Consider the following 13,501-nt stretch of genomic DNA (forward strand, 5'->3'; position numbering starts at 1 on the left):
AAAGCCAGCCAAGGCGGAAGGGACAAGATTGGGTGTGTTAGAACTATTGAAACAAATCTGTGTGATTTTTATGAAAAAGAAAGCTGAAAATATGAAATGTCATTGCCCGACCTGAATACACAGAGGCCAATTTTGCCAAACAAGCACGGAGAAATCCCACCAAAGTGCTGATATCTGAGGACACAGTGTTTTTTGACTCACATTAATCATTTGTCCCACAGAAACTGCTATGCATGGTCAGTTCATAAAATGAGCTGACCAGGGCACAGTATTTCCCTTTTAGAAACAATTGGTCAAAAAAATACTTGGATGCTCAGAATCTCGTTATGTTTATGACACACTCTCCCTTTTCCAGCTGGTCAAGTCCAACTGAGCACTGATCCTTATTATCAAAACGTTTTTTAGGTGATGCTAATGCACAGAAGTCCAAGAACCACTGCCTATGCAATCCCTCCTGCCAGGAGGAAGTCCTCATAGCTGTTCACCCCAAGCCCTCTGGGAAAAGAAAGAAATACCATAAATACCAAGGACTGTTGTTATACGAACAAGCTATTGTGTTAAACTATTAAGTGTGTGCTCAAGACCCACCAGAGTTTGGGGTCCCAATAATTCCAATCTTTACATGGTTTTGACCAGGCATCGGGACTGAGGAACCTGCCACGATCTCAGGGCTTTCCCCATTGCTTCGTCCACAATGAAGAAACTGGAAAAGCAGACTCGTCTCAACGGACTTCAGCCGGGGGAAGAGAGCTATCAGGACCGACATGCTAAAGATTCAACGGAACTGAGAACCAGCAGACAAGTAGAGCTTTAGTTACCTCAGGGCACAATTCTTTCTCCTCGCTGTTCATATTCTACATAGCAAGTGACCCGTCAGTCTTCACACGACACTCCACGCCATTGTTTCCACACCACTTCTGTGCATGTGGTCGCGGATTTCCTTAAAGCCGCCATCCATCACCAGAAGGCCAGAAAGAGAGCGATTCCTTGACATTCTATCCGTGACTTTCTTCACATACACATTGCATGGTCTCCTAGTCATCTTCAAAATGGGAGAGGAGAAAAACAGCCCTGTGTGGCTATTTTGAATGCTTCCATTTTAAAATATTTTACAAGAAATGGTATTTTAAGATAGCACTCAAAAATCAATATTTTTAAAAATCCTATAATCTCCTTATTCAATTTTTACAAATATGCCAACAGAGCATTACCTTGCTCCAAGTGGCTCCAAGAGCCATTAGAAGTAGACCTCGTTCTTCTAACCTTCCTGTAAGTATATTTCTATGACTGCTCAAATCTTTGTTAATATCATAATGGCTCTGTACTGCCAGCTAATGTGATGTATTATGAAGTCTGAAGAACTCCGTAATTTTCAGATTATGGGAAATCTATTCTTAATGGGCACCTAAATGCGTATTTATATATTAACTCACAATAAATCACAGAAATGACCCAGAAGTTTTTAAGCACATATTTGAAAACTCCTAACAGCTCCAGAAAACTCAATTAATCTCACTGTACTAATTAATACATAATGTTTTAGGATGAAGTGCTCTATATATGTCAATTATGTCCATTTCATCTAATGTGTCATTTAGGGCTTCTATTTCATTATTTATTTTCTGTTTGGATGATCTATCCACAGCCGTCCGTGATGTATTTAGGTCCCCTAGTATAATTGTGTTTTGGTCAATTTCTCCCTTTAGTTCTGTTAGTAGTTGCTTGGTATATTTCAGTGCTCCCTGATTGGGTGCATAAATATTGATGACTGTTATGTCTTCTTGTTGTATAGTCCCCTTTGCCATTATGAAATGTCCATCTTTGTCTCTTGTTATCTTTTTCACCCTGAAGTCTGTTTCATCTGATATCATTATGGCTACACCTGATTTTCTCTGGGTACCATTGCTTGGAGTGTCAATTTCCACCCTTTCACTTTGAATCTATGCTTGTCCTTGTAGCTGAGATGTGTCTCTTGGAGACAGCATATGGTTGGGTTTAGTTTTTTGATCCAATCTGCCACTCTGTGCTTTATTGGTGAGTTCAGTCCATTTACATTTAGGGTGATTATTGATATGTGAGGATTTCCTGTCATTCTATCTTTAGTTTTCTGGTAAGGCTGTGTCTCCATTGTTTCTTTGCCTTTTTGTTGTCTATTATTTCTGTGTGGTGGTATTCTATGATGTTTCCCTCTGTTTCTTCTTTTATTACAGTATGTATTTCAGTTCTGGATTTTTTTTGAGTGGTTACCCTTAAGTTTATGTAAAAGAAAGTTTGACATTTAGAGTATTCCATTTTCTTCAGCACGCTTACTTTCTCCATTCCTATATTCCGGTTCAGGCCTTTATCCCCCTTTTTATGTTTCGGTTGCCACAAATTGTCCCTGTTTTTAATGGTGGTCGAATAGCCTCCTTTAGTATTTCTTGTAGTGCAGGTCATGTATTAGAAAATTCCCTCAGCTTCTGTATGTCTGGAAAGGTCTTTATTCCTCCTTCATATCTAAAGGATATCTTTGCTGGATATATTATTCTTGGCTCATGATTTCTCTTCAATAGTTTGAATATTTGGTTCCACTCCCTCCTGGCTTGTAGAGTTTCTGCTGAAAAATCTGATGATAATCTAATGGGCTTTCCTTTGTAGGTTACCATCTTCTTTCCCCTGGCTGCCTTGAGGATTCTTTCTTTGTCGTTGATTTTAGACAGCTTCAATACAATGTGCCTTGGAGAAGGCCTGTTGGGATCGAGGTAATTAGGTGTTCTATTTGCTTCTTGGATTCGAGGACCAAGTTCTGTCCACAAGTTTGGGAAGTTCTCATCAACAATTTGTTTGAATATATTCTCTGTTCCCTTCTCTCTTTCTTCTCCCTCTGGTATACCCATTATTCTTATATTGCTCTTTCTGATGGAGTCAGAAAGTTCTTGTAGAGTTCTTTCATTTCTTTTAAGTCTCAAGTCTCTTTCTTCTTCAATCTGTGTGATTTCCAGGTTTCTATCTTCGATGTCACTGATTCTTTCCTCCATCTGGTCAACTCTACTACTTAAGTTGGTTATTTCATTCTTAATTTCTTCTATTGAGTTCTTAATCTCCAGAAATTCTATTTGGTTCTTTCTTAAAATTTCAATCTCTCTCGTAAAATGCTCATGTTGTTCTTTGATTGTGTTTCTGAGTTCATTTAACTGCCTTTCTGTGTTTTCTTGCATCTCGTTGAGTTTTTTCAGAACTGCATCTTGAATTCTCTGTCATTTAAGTCACATATTTCCATATCTTTAAGTTCCTTTTCTGGAGACTTTTCACTTTCTTTCTGAGCTGTCTTGTTGCCTTGGTTATTCATGGCAATTACTGATTTATTATTTCTCTTCCTAGACAGCTACAGGGGTGGCTTCTGCAACAGGTTGATAGGAAAAGGTCTTTCTTTTGTTTTCCAGTACTTGTTGTTAGAATGTTTTATTTTCTCTCCAACTGCAGCCTTTTTTTCTCTCTCACATGGTAGTGCTATGTTTTCTCTGCACTATTGCAGCTTCTCGCACAATGGGGGGATTCCCTGGGAGACAGGCTTCTCCTCTGTTAATAGTTCACCTGGGTCACAGGGCGCAGTGCCCATGTGAGTATGCAGAGAGCTTTTGAAGTTCGAAAGCTCTTTCTGCACCAGATTCAGAGCCCGTATGTTTCAGCAGTTCTGTTTACTCCTGCAGGGATCCGCCCAGATAGGTGGGGCCAGGGGCGGGGTGAGTTGTGAGAGGTGGCCCAGAGCAATGGCAGCGACCACCACCACAGCTGGTCTTGCTTCCACAGCTCCCTCCCCTTTGCCGGAACTAGTTGGGCTGCGAATCTGTGTCTGTGGTCCACAGTTCTCAGAACAGCAAATATTCTGTTCTTTTGACTGATACTGCCACTGTTCTGCTTCTAGCACCGGGCAGGTGGGGGCGGGGTGAGCTCTGGGAGGCTAGGGAGGGGGTGGCTAGTCTCAGTGCCTAAGGCTTCCGTTCTCTGCTCTGCAGTGAGGGCTTAAACCACCGTTTTCAGCCTTCTTCCCTCAGTCTTTGCTCCGAGGTCTCTGCCTGAGCATTGGGTTCAGCCGTGTTATATGCTGTCCCCTCAGCCCTGTGGGCCATAAGCGGAGCCCTAGCAGTCCGAGTTCTTCCCTCTCACGCAGCTGCGGTAGTTCCGGGATGCAGCGAGCTCGGAGAACTGAGCTAGGTCTGCGTCCTGCACCCGCGCATGGCTCCATCTCCGCACTTCTCCCTTACCCCTACCCCGCTCGCGCGATTCGCCCACCTTTAGGTGAATTCAGTAGTGGGCCTCTTCATCTTGCCTGTCTGCTGTTCAGGGAGTCCTTTGTGGAGTTATTGTTGTTCGATTAGTTGTAATTTCCAGGGGAGATTTTCAGAGGCTCACCTCGGGCCGCCATTTTGATGACATCACTCACTACCAGGATTACATAATGTTTTACTTGACTTACACAATAAAAATGTATTTTAAATGCCTACAAGCAAAAAAAAAAAAATACATCCATGTATGTCACTTTTGAGTTAATTTGTCAAAAGGAGGAAAGGGAAATAAATGATGTGCCACATTACTGAAAAATCTATTGTTTTAAGTCTCCTTCTAATAAACAAGATATATTTATATTAAAAAGTGGACTGCTTTGAAGAGAAAATTAGAGTTAGTTATCCAGATAGTTTAAACGAAATTAATATCCATTTGAAATATTTATATTATTAGATCCAATCAGAGGTAGAATGGTTTGAATTATATAATATAATCATATCAGTTGTCTTTTAGTGTCTTGGTCACTCTGTGTTTTAAAATTGTTCCAACTCTTGGCACAACTGATGTGGTTATAAGATTTTGGTGTTTTCTTAATTCTCTATTCTAAAAAGGTCTAAATTGCTTTTTCTACCATGGAAAAAGCAAAACTAATTCTGCTGAGTGGAAACTAAGAATTTCCCTGTAGAAATTGTCCTGTAATGAACTGCAGCTCATTAATTGCAAATGTGCTTCTTGGGTGGCATGGACTTCCACCCACTCTCTGGGCTTGTTCCTCCCCAGCCCAGGACGCTGGCAAGGCATGCCCTCCTCACCCCATGCTCACACCAGCAGAGGACCCTCAGCTTTGTGTCTGGATGGTTTTCACTGACCACTCCATCCTCCTCCACCCCGCATGTGTCCTACAGGCTCCTCAGTGGGCAGCACCGACTGAACTTCTACTTGGTTCTGTCATAAGAGGCACTGCCAGGAAATGGAGGGAGGAGGAAAGTAAGCAGGGGTGTGTGTGTCCCTTGGCCCGTTCTTGGTCTCTGCAGTTTGGCTGGGTCCCTCTACCCAAGGCCATGGCTCCTTTTGGAGGCCCTCTCCTCAGCTTTAGCTTCTCTCTGGGTTCTCGTAACTGCCCCTTCAAGCCAAGGGGTGGTAGGAATATCTTCAGAGTCCTGCACTATCCCTTGGTGCTTTTTCTTAATCCTGCCTACACCTTTTTAATAGCCTCTGTGGTAAGCTTTATATGTCAGTTTGACTGGGCCATGGCGTGCCCAGATACCTGATTGAACATTGTTTCTGGATGTGTCTGTAAGGGTCTCTGGAAGAGATTAGCATTTGAATTGGTAGACTGAGTAAGCAGATGGCCCTCCCCAGTGTGGGTCTATGTCATTCAGTCCACTGAGGGCCTGGATAGAATGAAAAGGTGGAGGGAGGTTGGATTCACCCTCCTGCTGCCTAACTGCAGAGCTGGAACATCCATCTTCTCCTGCCCTCACTGCTACTGGTTCTCAGGCCTTCATAATTGGGCTAGAATCCACACCAATGGCCCTGTAGCTCTCAGGCCTTCAAACTGCACCACCAGCTTCCCTGGGTCTCCAGCTTGAAGATGGCAGATTGTGGGACTCCTCAGCCTCCATAATCACATGAGCCAAATACCTTGTAACAAATCTCTTCACGTGTATATCTCTGTTTGTGTGACTATATCTGCCAATAGGGTCTTTGCGGATATAATTAGCTAAAATGAGGTCATACTAGATTAGGGTGAACCCTAATCCAATGACTGATGTTCTTATAAGAAGAGAAAATGCAGACACATCCAGAGGGAAGACGGTCATGTGAAGATGGAGGCAGAAGTCAGACTGTTGCAGCTGCCAGCCAAGGAACACCAAGGAATACTGGCAGCTCCCAGAAGCTGGCAGAGGCTCGGAAGGATCCCAGAGCCTTCAGAGGAAGCATGGCCCTGCTGACACCTGGAGTTTGGACTTCAATACACCAAAACTATGAGAATAAATTTCTGTTATTTTGAACCACCCAGTTTGTGGTCCTTTATTCTGGAAGCCCTAAGAAATAAATACAGGGTAAGTGTGCTCCCTGGAAAACACATGAGCTGGAGTCTCAGAACAGGACTTCCCATTCTGTCAGACTGTCACTCTTTCAGCCATTTTAGTGTGTGTCCCAAATTGGTAACTGTTCTAGTCTGATAGTTCTGTCTTCTCCTCGAGAAGCTCTCTGTGCCTATGTCCCCCCAACAGTACCCGTCTCTCTCTTCACTCTTAGCCTCTCATGCCTCCTTCTCCCCACTTCATGGGAGAGGACAAATGGGTCACAAGGTCCCATAAAAGAGTAGCTGCCACACCGAGGCGGTGCCACAGACAGCAGCTCATGTCAAGTGTCACCACAGATGTCACATGTGCCTCTGGCCACCATTCTCACAACATGCTAGCCAAGCAAAGACTGACACTTTGAGATGATTTCTACTTTTCTCCTGAATTGCTACCTTTCCCCATGAAAGCGTGTAGCAGGTTCTGTGTGTCATTGCTTCAGGGAAGAAATATACCAGGGCAGAAATCAACTAGCCTAAGACTTCTTGGCTTTTGTTTTCCCAAATCCCAAGCCCACCAAGTCAGGCAGAGCTGGAGGAAGAGGCAGAGGGGCTCCGAGAAGCAGGGTGATGCAGTGAGAGCCTTCCCGACTAAGAATTCCCCTAGCCTGGTGGTATGAGGACTTAGAGCTTAGTTTTGAATTAAAAAATGGTGATATTTCTCATACCCCTGAGTTTATGGTCTAAGCATTACTAAGTTTCCCTTCCCACTTCAGTGAGGATTGAGATGGTTGAAAGACAGGTAAACTTTATAATTATAGTGATGGAAGCCAACATTTCTTCTTCTAAATATATACACAACAGGAATGTGAGTATTTGCTGAACACAGAACATATTCTAGAATGTTCCTAGGGACACTCTCCATAACAGCCCCAAATTGGTAAACTTCCCCATGCACTCTGACATGACAGTGCATAAATAAACTGTGTACACGCATGCAATGAACTAGTCCCCTGCAATGAGAATGAAAAGTTTACAACCACGCACAATGGGAACAAGTCTCACAAACGAAATGTCGAGTAAAGAAAGCCATGTGGTTCCATTCATATAAAAATAGGCAAATGCATCATTGCCCGTTAGAAGGTAGGGGAGTGGCTGTCCTTGGGGAGAGGCAGGGACTATAGGGCTTCTAGGGAGCTGATCAGAGTTTATGAGAATTCTCTGAGTTGAGCTCTTGTGATTTGGGCCTTGTCTGTATGTATATTACCCTATAATATAGGATAACGCAGGAAGGAGGCAGACAGGGACAGGATTTCAGATCTCCCTCCTCCCACAAGAGCATGTGCCACGTGGCTGCCCTTGGGGTACTAACTACACTGGTTGGGGGTGGGGTGGAGGTAAAAAATACAAAATTTGAAACTACTAGATCTGCTCCAACATTCCGACTATTTGTAGGAAGAGGTCGGCACAAAGCAGGCAACCCACACACGTTGCTCCCAGCCTTCCCTTCCCCTTGAACAACAGCGCTGCAAGTTCTGAATTTTATAATGGGCAGAGCCACGCAAACTCTCATAAATACCCAGTGCATGAGAAAAGGACTTCTGTAGCCAGAGACCAACGTTTGCATTGGTTTGCTTGTTCCTGAGTATAGCAAAATATATAGCTTGCAGGGTTTCTAAGATTGGGGGTGGCTGGGGGAGGGGATATGCTGTTTACTCATAAGTCATAGCAATTTAACGACCGTTATAAATTGCTAAATAATTTCTTTCAAAAACCGTAATACTGCTGGAATCATGTAGCAGCAGCACATAAAACTGTGCTCAGGATAATTCCAGTTTGGAAAGCTGGGCTATCACACGCCCTGCGTCCCACTCCTCATGGACTAATCAGCATCCCAGCAACCATGTGCGTGGCTCAGACAATCTTCAGGCTTCTTAGGAAAACCTTCACCATGGGTTTTTCCAATGGCCTGAGAAATGTTACTTTAGCTGGAGACCTACGAGTCCCTGGAGGACAGGGCCATGAATTATTAATCACTGGCATTAATATACACCCAAAGAGTATATATTTGGACACGACCCTCATTACTTCTCAAGCATTTTTCCACTTGATTTATTATTCTCCCTTATATGAATACATGTTCGTAATCTGCATTGCCAGTCCTCTAATGATGCCACGTCAGACCCAAATGTCACCTCATTATTTCTGACACTCACAGAACCCACAACAGTAAAAGCCAATTATAGACTAGAGAAATTCCAGAAGACCTTCCAGGCTACAACAGCTAGTGAGCTTCAGCGTCATTACACACAGCGGCGACAGCCCAACACAATGGGCGTCTGTGCATATCTGTCCTGGGCAGTGGGCCTTCCGTTCACAGGAGTGAGGATCTCTAGCGTGGCAGAGCTGGCTGTGGGAAACCATGCGGAATGCCCTGGCAAAAAGCCATGGGAGTCATCAGCAGCTTGATGACGGCAGTGCTGGGTTTTATTCCCACAGACACAAGGAATGTTTCAGAGAGTGGTTCACTGACTGAGTCAACTTGGCTGCACTGGGACCATGTTGACGGATCCAGCAGAGAGCTGGCCAGAGGACAGATGTGCCCAAGAGCTGCAAGGCAGAAGTGAGGATGCATACTTTTGAAACCAGAAAATGAACAAGTGGAGCTGCTAATAAGGCCAGGAGTTGACGTCATCTTGATTTAATTACACAATGTCGTCACAGCAAACCCCATTTGCGCCCCCGGCCCCAACCGTGGGTTCCTCACTCTCTGTCCCCCTCCGTCTGCCTCCATGTGTGTTCAGAGAACAGTGCTGAATTACCAACTGCTTCAGGGTAATGAAGTCCAAGTTCACCTGTAATTGATCTTGCCTTATACTTCTTTCCCAATTCAAATCAAGACCAAGCCATTATTCATTCCAGCAGAGCCCAGAAAAATTGCATGCACTGATCTTTTGAATTTTATCACCGGCTGCTCAGGGAACATTGAACAACAGCAACAACAACAACAAAAAAAAACTTGACGACAATTTCATTACAATTTAAAAACATCAATTATAATTTTCGTGGTCCTGTCACAAAACAATCAATAAATACCTATTACTCAAACTGATGTACTAATGAAAAGGGTATGTTTGCATTTGCCAATATTCTCCTGGGATTGATTTTACCTTTTTATGTCAAAGAAAATAATGTAAAAACTGAACCGAAACTTTGCAAAAAGACAAATTTTCCTCATTGACAGCATCAGTTAGAGCCAGGAGTCTAACCACACAGCGTAGCCCTATGGGAATTACTCTTTCTGAAGTCAATAAGAATTGCATTTCTTAGGGATTTCCAGTTACATTTTATAGTTTGGAGTGGCGACAAAATAAAAAGAGATATCAATCATAATTTCATTTTTTAGGGAATGAAAGTGTTCCAAAGGCACTGAGGTGGCTGGGACTATTAGTGTTTTCCCAGCCACTGGCCAGCTGCGTCTTCATTCCTTTGCCATCTGTCTTCCAACTCCCCACTCGTCCACCCTGCTCACCACCAACCCCCACCTGGAAGCATGTTATAGGACCATTGGCTTCCCTTGGACAGAATCAATGAGCACATCTCCCCCATGCAAGTTTCACATGGTTTGTGTACTCTGAACTTCTACTGAGAGTTCTTCGTAGCCAGGGCCTGTTACTCTTGCCTTTGGTGCCGGCGCCCAGCCCCGTGCCCAGCCCAGGATATGCACTCAATACTCAACCTTAACAAACAAGTGGGATGATGACTTGGGTTCCATGTCCAGCCTCGCCACTGCTGGCTGCTTTATGCTAAACATTCATCAGCTTCCGTCTGGAGCACTCACTCTTTCCTCATCTGTAACATGGAGGGAAAGAAGGAATTGCTCCATTACATGACTTAGAATTGTGGAAAGATCCAAGGCTGTGCCAGACGGGAAAGTGATCTGTAAGCATCCACTAATGAGCGTGCTAGCGGGCTGTTCAGTGCTCCACGCAGAGCTAGTCTGAATTCCATCTAAAAGAAAGAAGAATCATGGTTTTCCAATCTCAATCCTAAAGTCTTTCCAATTTATTCAAGCCCAAATACAAAATCCACTTACTTTAACTCACACATCTCTGCCATATGTGAATTTAAAACCTTGCAGACTACAAGATCTTCATCGCCTCAGCCTGCACATTTGTCCCCGCTGCTCCCTCAGGGTATGTGCACACACGCAAATGAAACCAGATTCCAGTTTTCTCTTCATACTACATTTAACCAAAAAACAACAGACATGCCTGGTGTAGACTTTTCCAACACAAAGGCTAAAATTCCAAAAGCCATGATGAGAAAGCAGAGGGGCGGCTAACGGGGAAACACAAACGAAAATTAGACAGCCTACGTTAGCCACCTTCTCAGGACAAAATAACTCCAGGTTCTTTACCACATTCTTGAAGTCATAAATTAATCCAGCTTGAGGGCTTGGCAAAGAAATGCCAAGCACAGAGAGAGGAGGAGAGTGGGGGGAAGGGCTAAATGAGGATGAAGAACTGTGCGGTGGGGCTGGCATTAGGCTGGGGCAGGATTCTCACTACCATTTCCTGCCACCTCTGATGGGAATAACCTCCACTGGACTTATGCTAAATTCATCCTCTTGATTCTAATAATGGTGGAGAGTAGACAGCGGCATTCAGTATGAGGAATGGAAGTCCATGGCACTATGCAAGGATTGAAAGGTCTTTCCTATAAACCTCTGATTTTTATGTTGGACGTAACCATTTGGCCATGTTGGACGTGACACTGAATCCTTCTGGTTAATGGTTATAACAAATGCAGCTCTCCATGTGAGAACCGTAAATTCATGGGAATAACAGCAAGTGTACTCATTAGGGGCTGTTAGCACATCAAAATGACGTGGAAGATGAAGGCCCAACAAAATGATACATTGTATACGCTTTGCCAACGGCACAGGCAGGTACTGGAGTATTTGCAAATGAAACTACCTTGTTCCACTTTTTCAGTGAAATAAATGACTCACCGTTTACAGCCCTAAATTATAGATAGTGCAGAATCTACTAATCTGCTAATTATTCTTACAAGTTAACAGGTTGTCAATGCTTAGACTTGCCACTTAACAAAGGCTATTTGCATGTTTAGTTTACAATTTCCATAACACTTAAGAAATGTCTATGTGTATAGGAAAAAAGATTATATTCCATGTAATTTATATCTTAGCTGTTAAAATTTATGGTCCAATTCTGGAAAATGTTATTAAAAACTCACCGTTTGCTGAGCTAAGGAAAAAAAAAACACCTCAGCTTAGAGCCAGGGTGGCAGCATTCCCAGATCTCGCTGTGTCTTCAAGCAAGTCACCTCTCCTCCTGGGCTGTAAACATCTCCATACGTGAAAGCTGAAGTTTGGCTCTAGGATATAAATAAGCTTCACTCTAAATCAATCAAAACTCAGTACTGTATGGAAAAGGACTGTGAGGCTGCATGCAAGCCTGGTGGGGAAAAGTACGGAGATCAATTACCAATGTCGGAAATCAACGAAAAGGTGGAAGGGTGCAGAGCACTGCCATGGAGATCATTGCGAAGGTCTCTCCAAGGTCTAAAACCCATGCAGAACTAGAAGGTGAGCGCTGCCATGTATGGTAATGTCACCTGCTCCAGAAATCCGGTGTAGACACATAAGGACCTGTCTAGACACAGGTCCTTATGAAGCAAAGAATTGGAGGCGGAGGGCGGTGCTCGTCTTAAGAAAACACACCAGGCTGTCCCTAGCCAGGAGTTCTGAGACAAAATTCAGAGATGGGGGCAGAGAGAAATGCCTGTATGGGATCAGAATATGCCACCCCCAAAATATACCACTTTGGCATAAGAAAGTTTTTGAGCTGAATTGAGAAACAGATGCTCCCCCGACCCCCCACCCCAAGAAAGTTATCTGCTCTCCCCTACATTTGCCTAAAAGTAGGCTCAAATTCTTAATTACTGGAGACAGCCCTCTTACCAGCCCAGAGATGGCACCCAGGGGAAGCTACATAACAAACCTTATGAAAATAACCCTTGTCTTCGATTAGCTTCCCCCAGGTATTTGCCTACCCATATTTTGCCACCCTAGGAAGCCTAAAGCCCTTTTCTTTGTCTTGTCACTTCTCTATACATTTATTGTTCTCCTGTTAAGATGTGATATATGGTAAGCCTGAGTTCTAACCACCCCTCTGTTATTCATCACTGACTTTCTCCCGAATGTATGCATGCTGCATGTGTCATAAACTTTGTTTTTCTCTTGTTAATCTGTCTTTTGTCAGTTTAATTTCCATGGCCCAAGTCACAGAATCAGAAGGGTAGAGGGAAAAGTTTCTTTTTTCCTCCCCACAACCTCAAAAACAAGAGGCAACCTATTTGGGATCAAGAGCTCTGTTCCTTCTGTGCCCTTCAGAGTTGCACCCAAATCCCATATCTGGGCCCAGCTGCTCATCTGGATCCCTCCCCAGACTTGCTGAATTCAGATCTCTGGGGGTTGGGCCTAGGAATCTGTGATTCCACAAGCCCTCCAGGTAATTCTGATCTCCCAAGTCTAAGATGCAGACTCTAATAGTAAACTCCAGGTTTGCTGGTCCCTCCCCCTTGACCTGATTGGAGGATCCCAAGATGCAGCCAAGTCCAGACCTTTGGTCTTCCATCAGCTACAAAGTTACCACTGAGCAGTGCTGGCCAGGTCCCCCTGGAATGTTGGGTTTACTTGTGCATTCTTTTCTCTCTATCCTTCCTCATTTTTGATTTTGCAATTGCCTGGCTGTGCACCCAGCAGAATAAATTCTTGGCAAGCCATCTACCAGCGAGTGACCAGAAAGCCCCCTCTTACATTTTGCCACCCTGTGATATAGCCACAGAGCCACACAGGGAAACTCCAGGGCAAGGCCCTCCAACTTCACCTGGGGAGCTCGATAAAAATACAGATTCCTAGGTCTCATCGCGAGAGAGTCTGATTCAGTTTATCTGGGTGAGTCAGGAATCTGCACTTAAACCTGGGGAGCAGGTGGTACAAGGGACCAAACCTGGAGAAACCCATCAGGAGGTGATCCATCACGTGGAAATGCTAGAAGCAACCTGTCCCCCTCATCCCTGAACTAAGCTGGTGGTTCTTCCTGATTTGCATCTGATGATATCCATCAAGCATATTAATGCCAAATACGAATTAATGACTTTTAAGCAATTGGTATAGGT

The sequence above is a fragment of the Rhinolophus ferrumequinum genome, chromosome 16, assembly GCF_004115265.2.
Source record: "Rhinolophus ferrumequinum isolate MPI-CBG mRhiFer1 chromosome 16, mRhiFer1_v1.p, whole genome shotgun sequence".
Taxonomy (NCBI): domain Eukaryota; kingdom Metazoa; phylum Chordata; class Mammalia; order Chiroptera; family Rhinolophidae; genus Rhinolophus; species Rhinolophus ferrumequinum.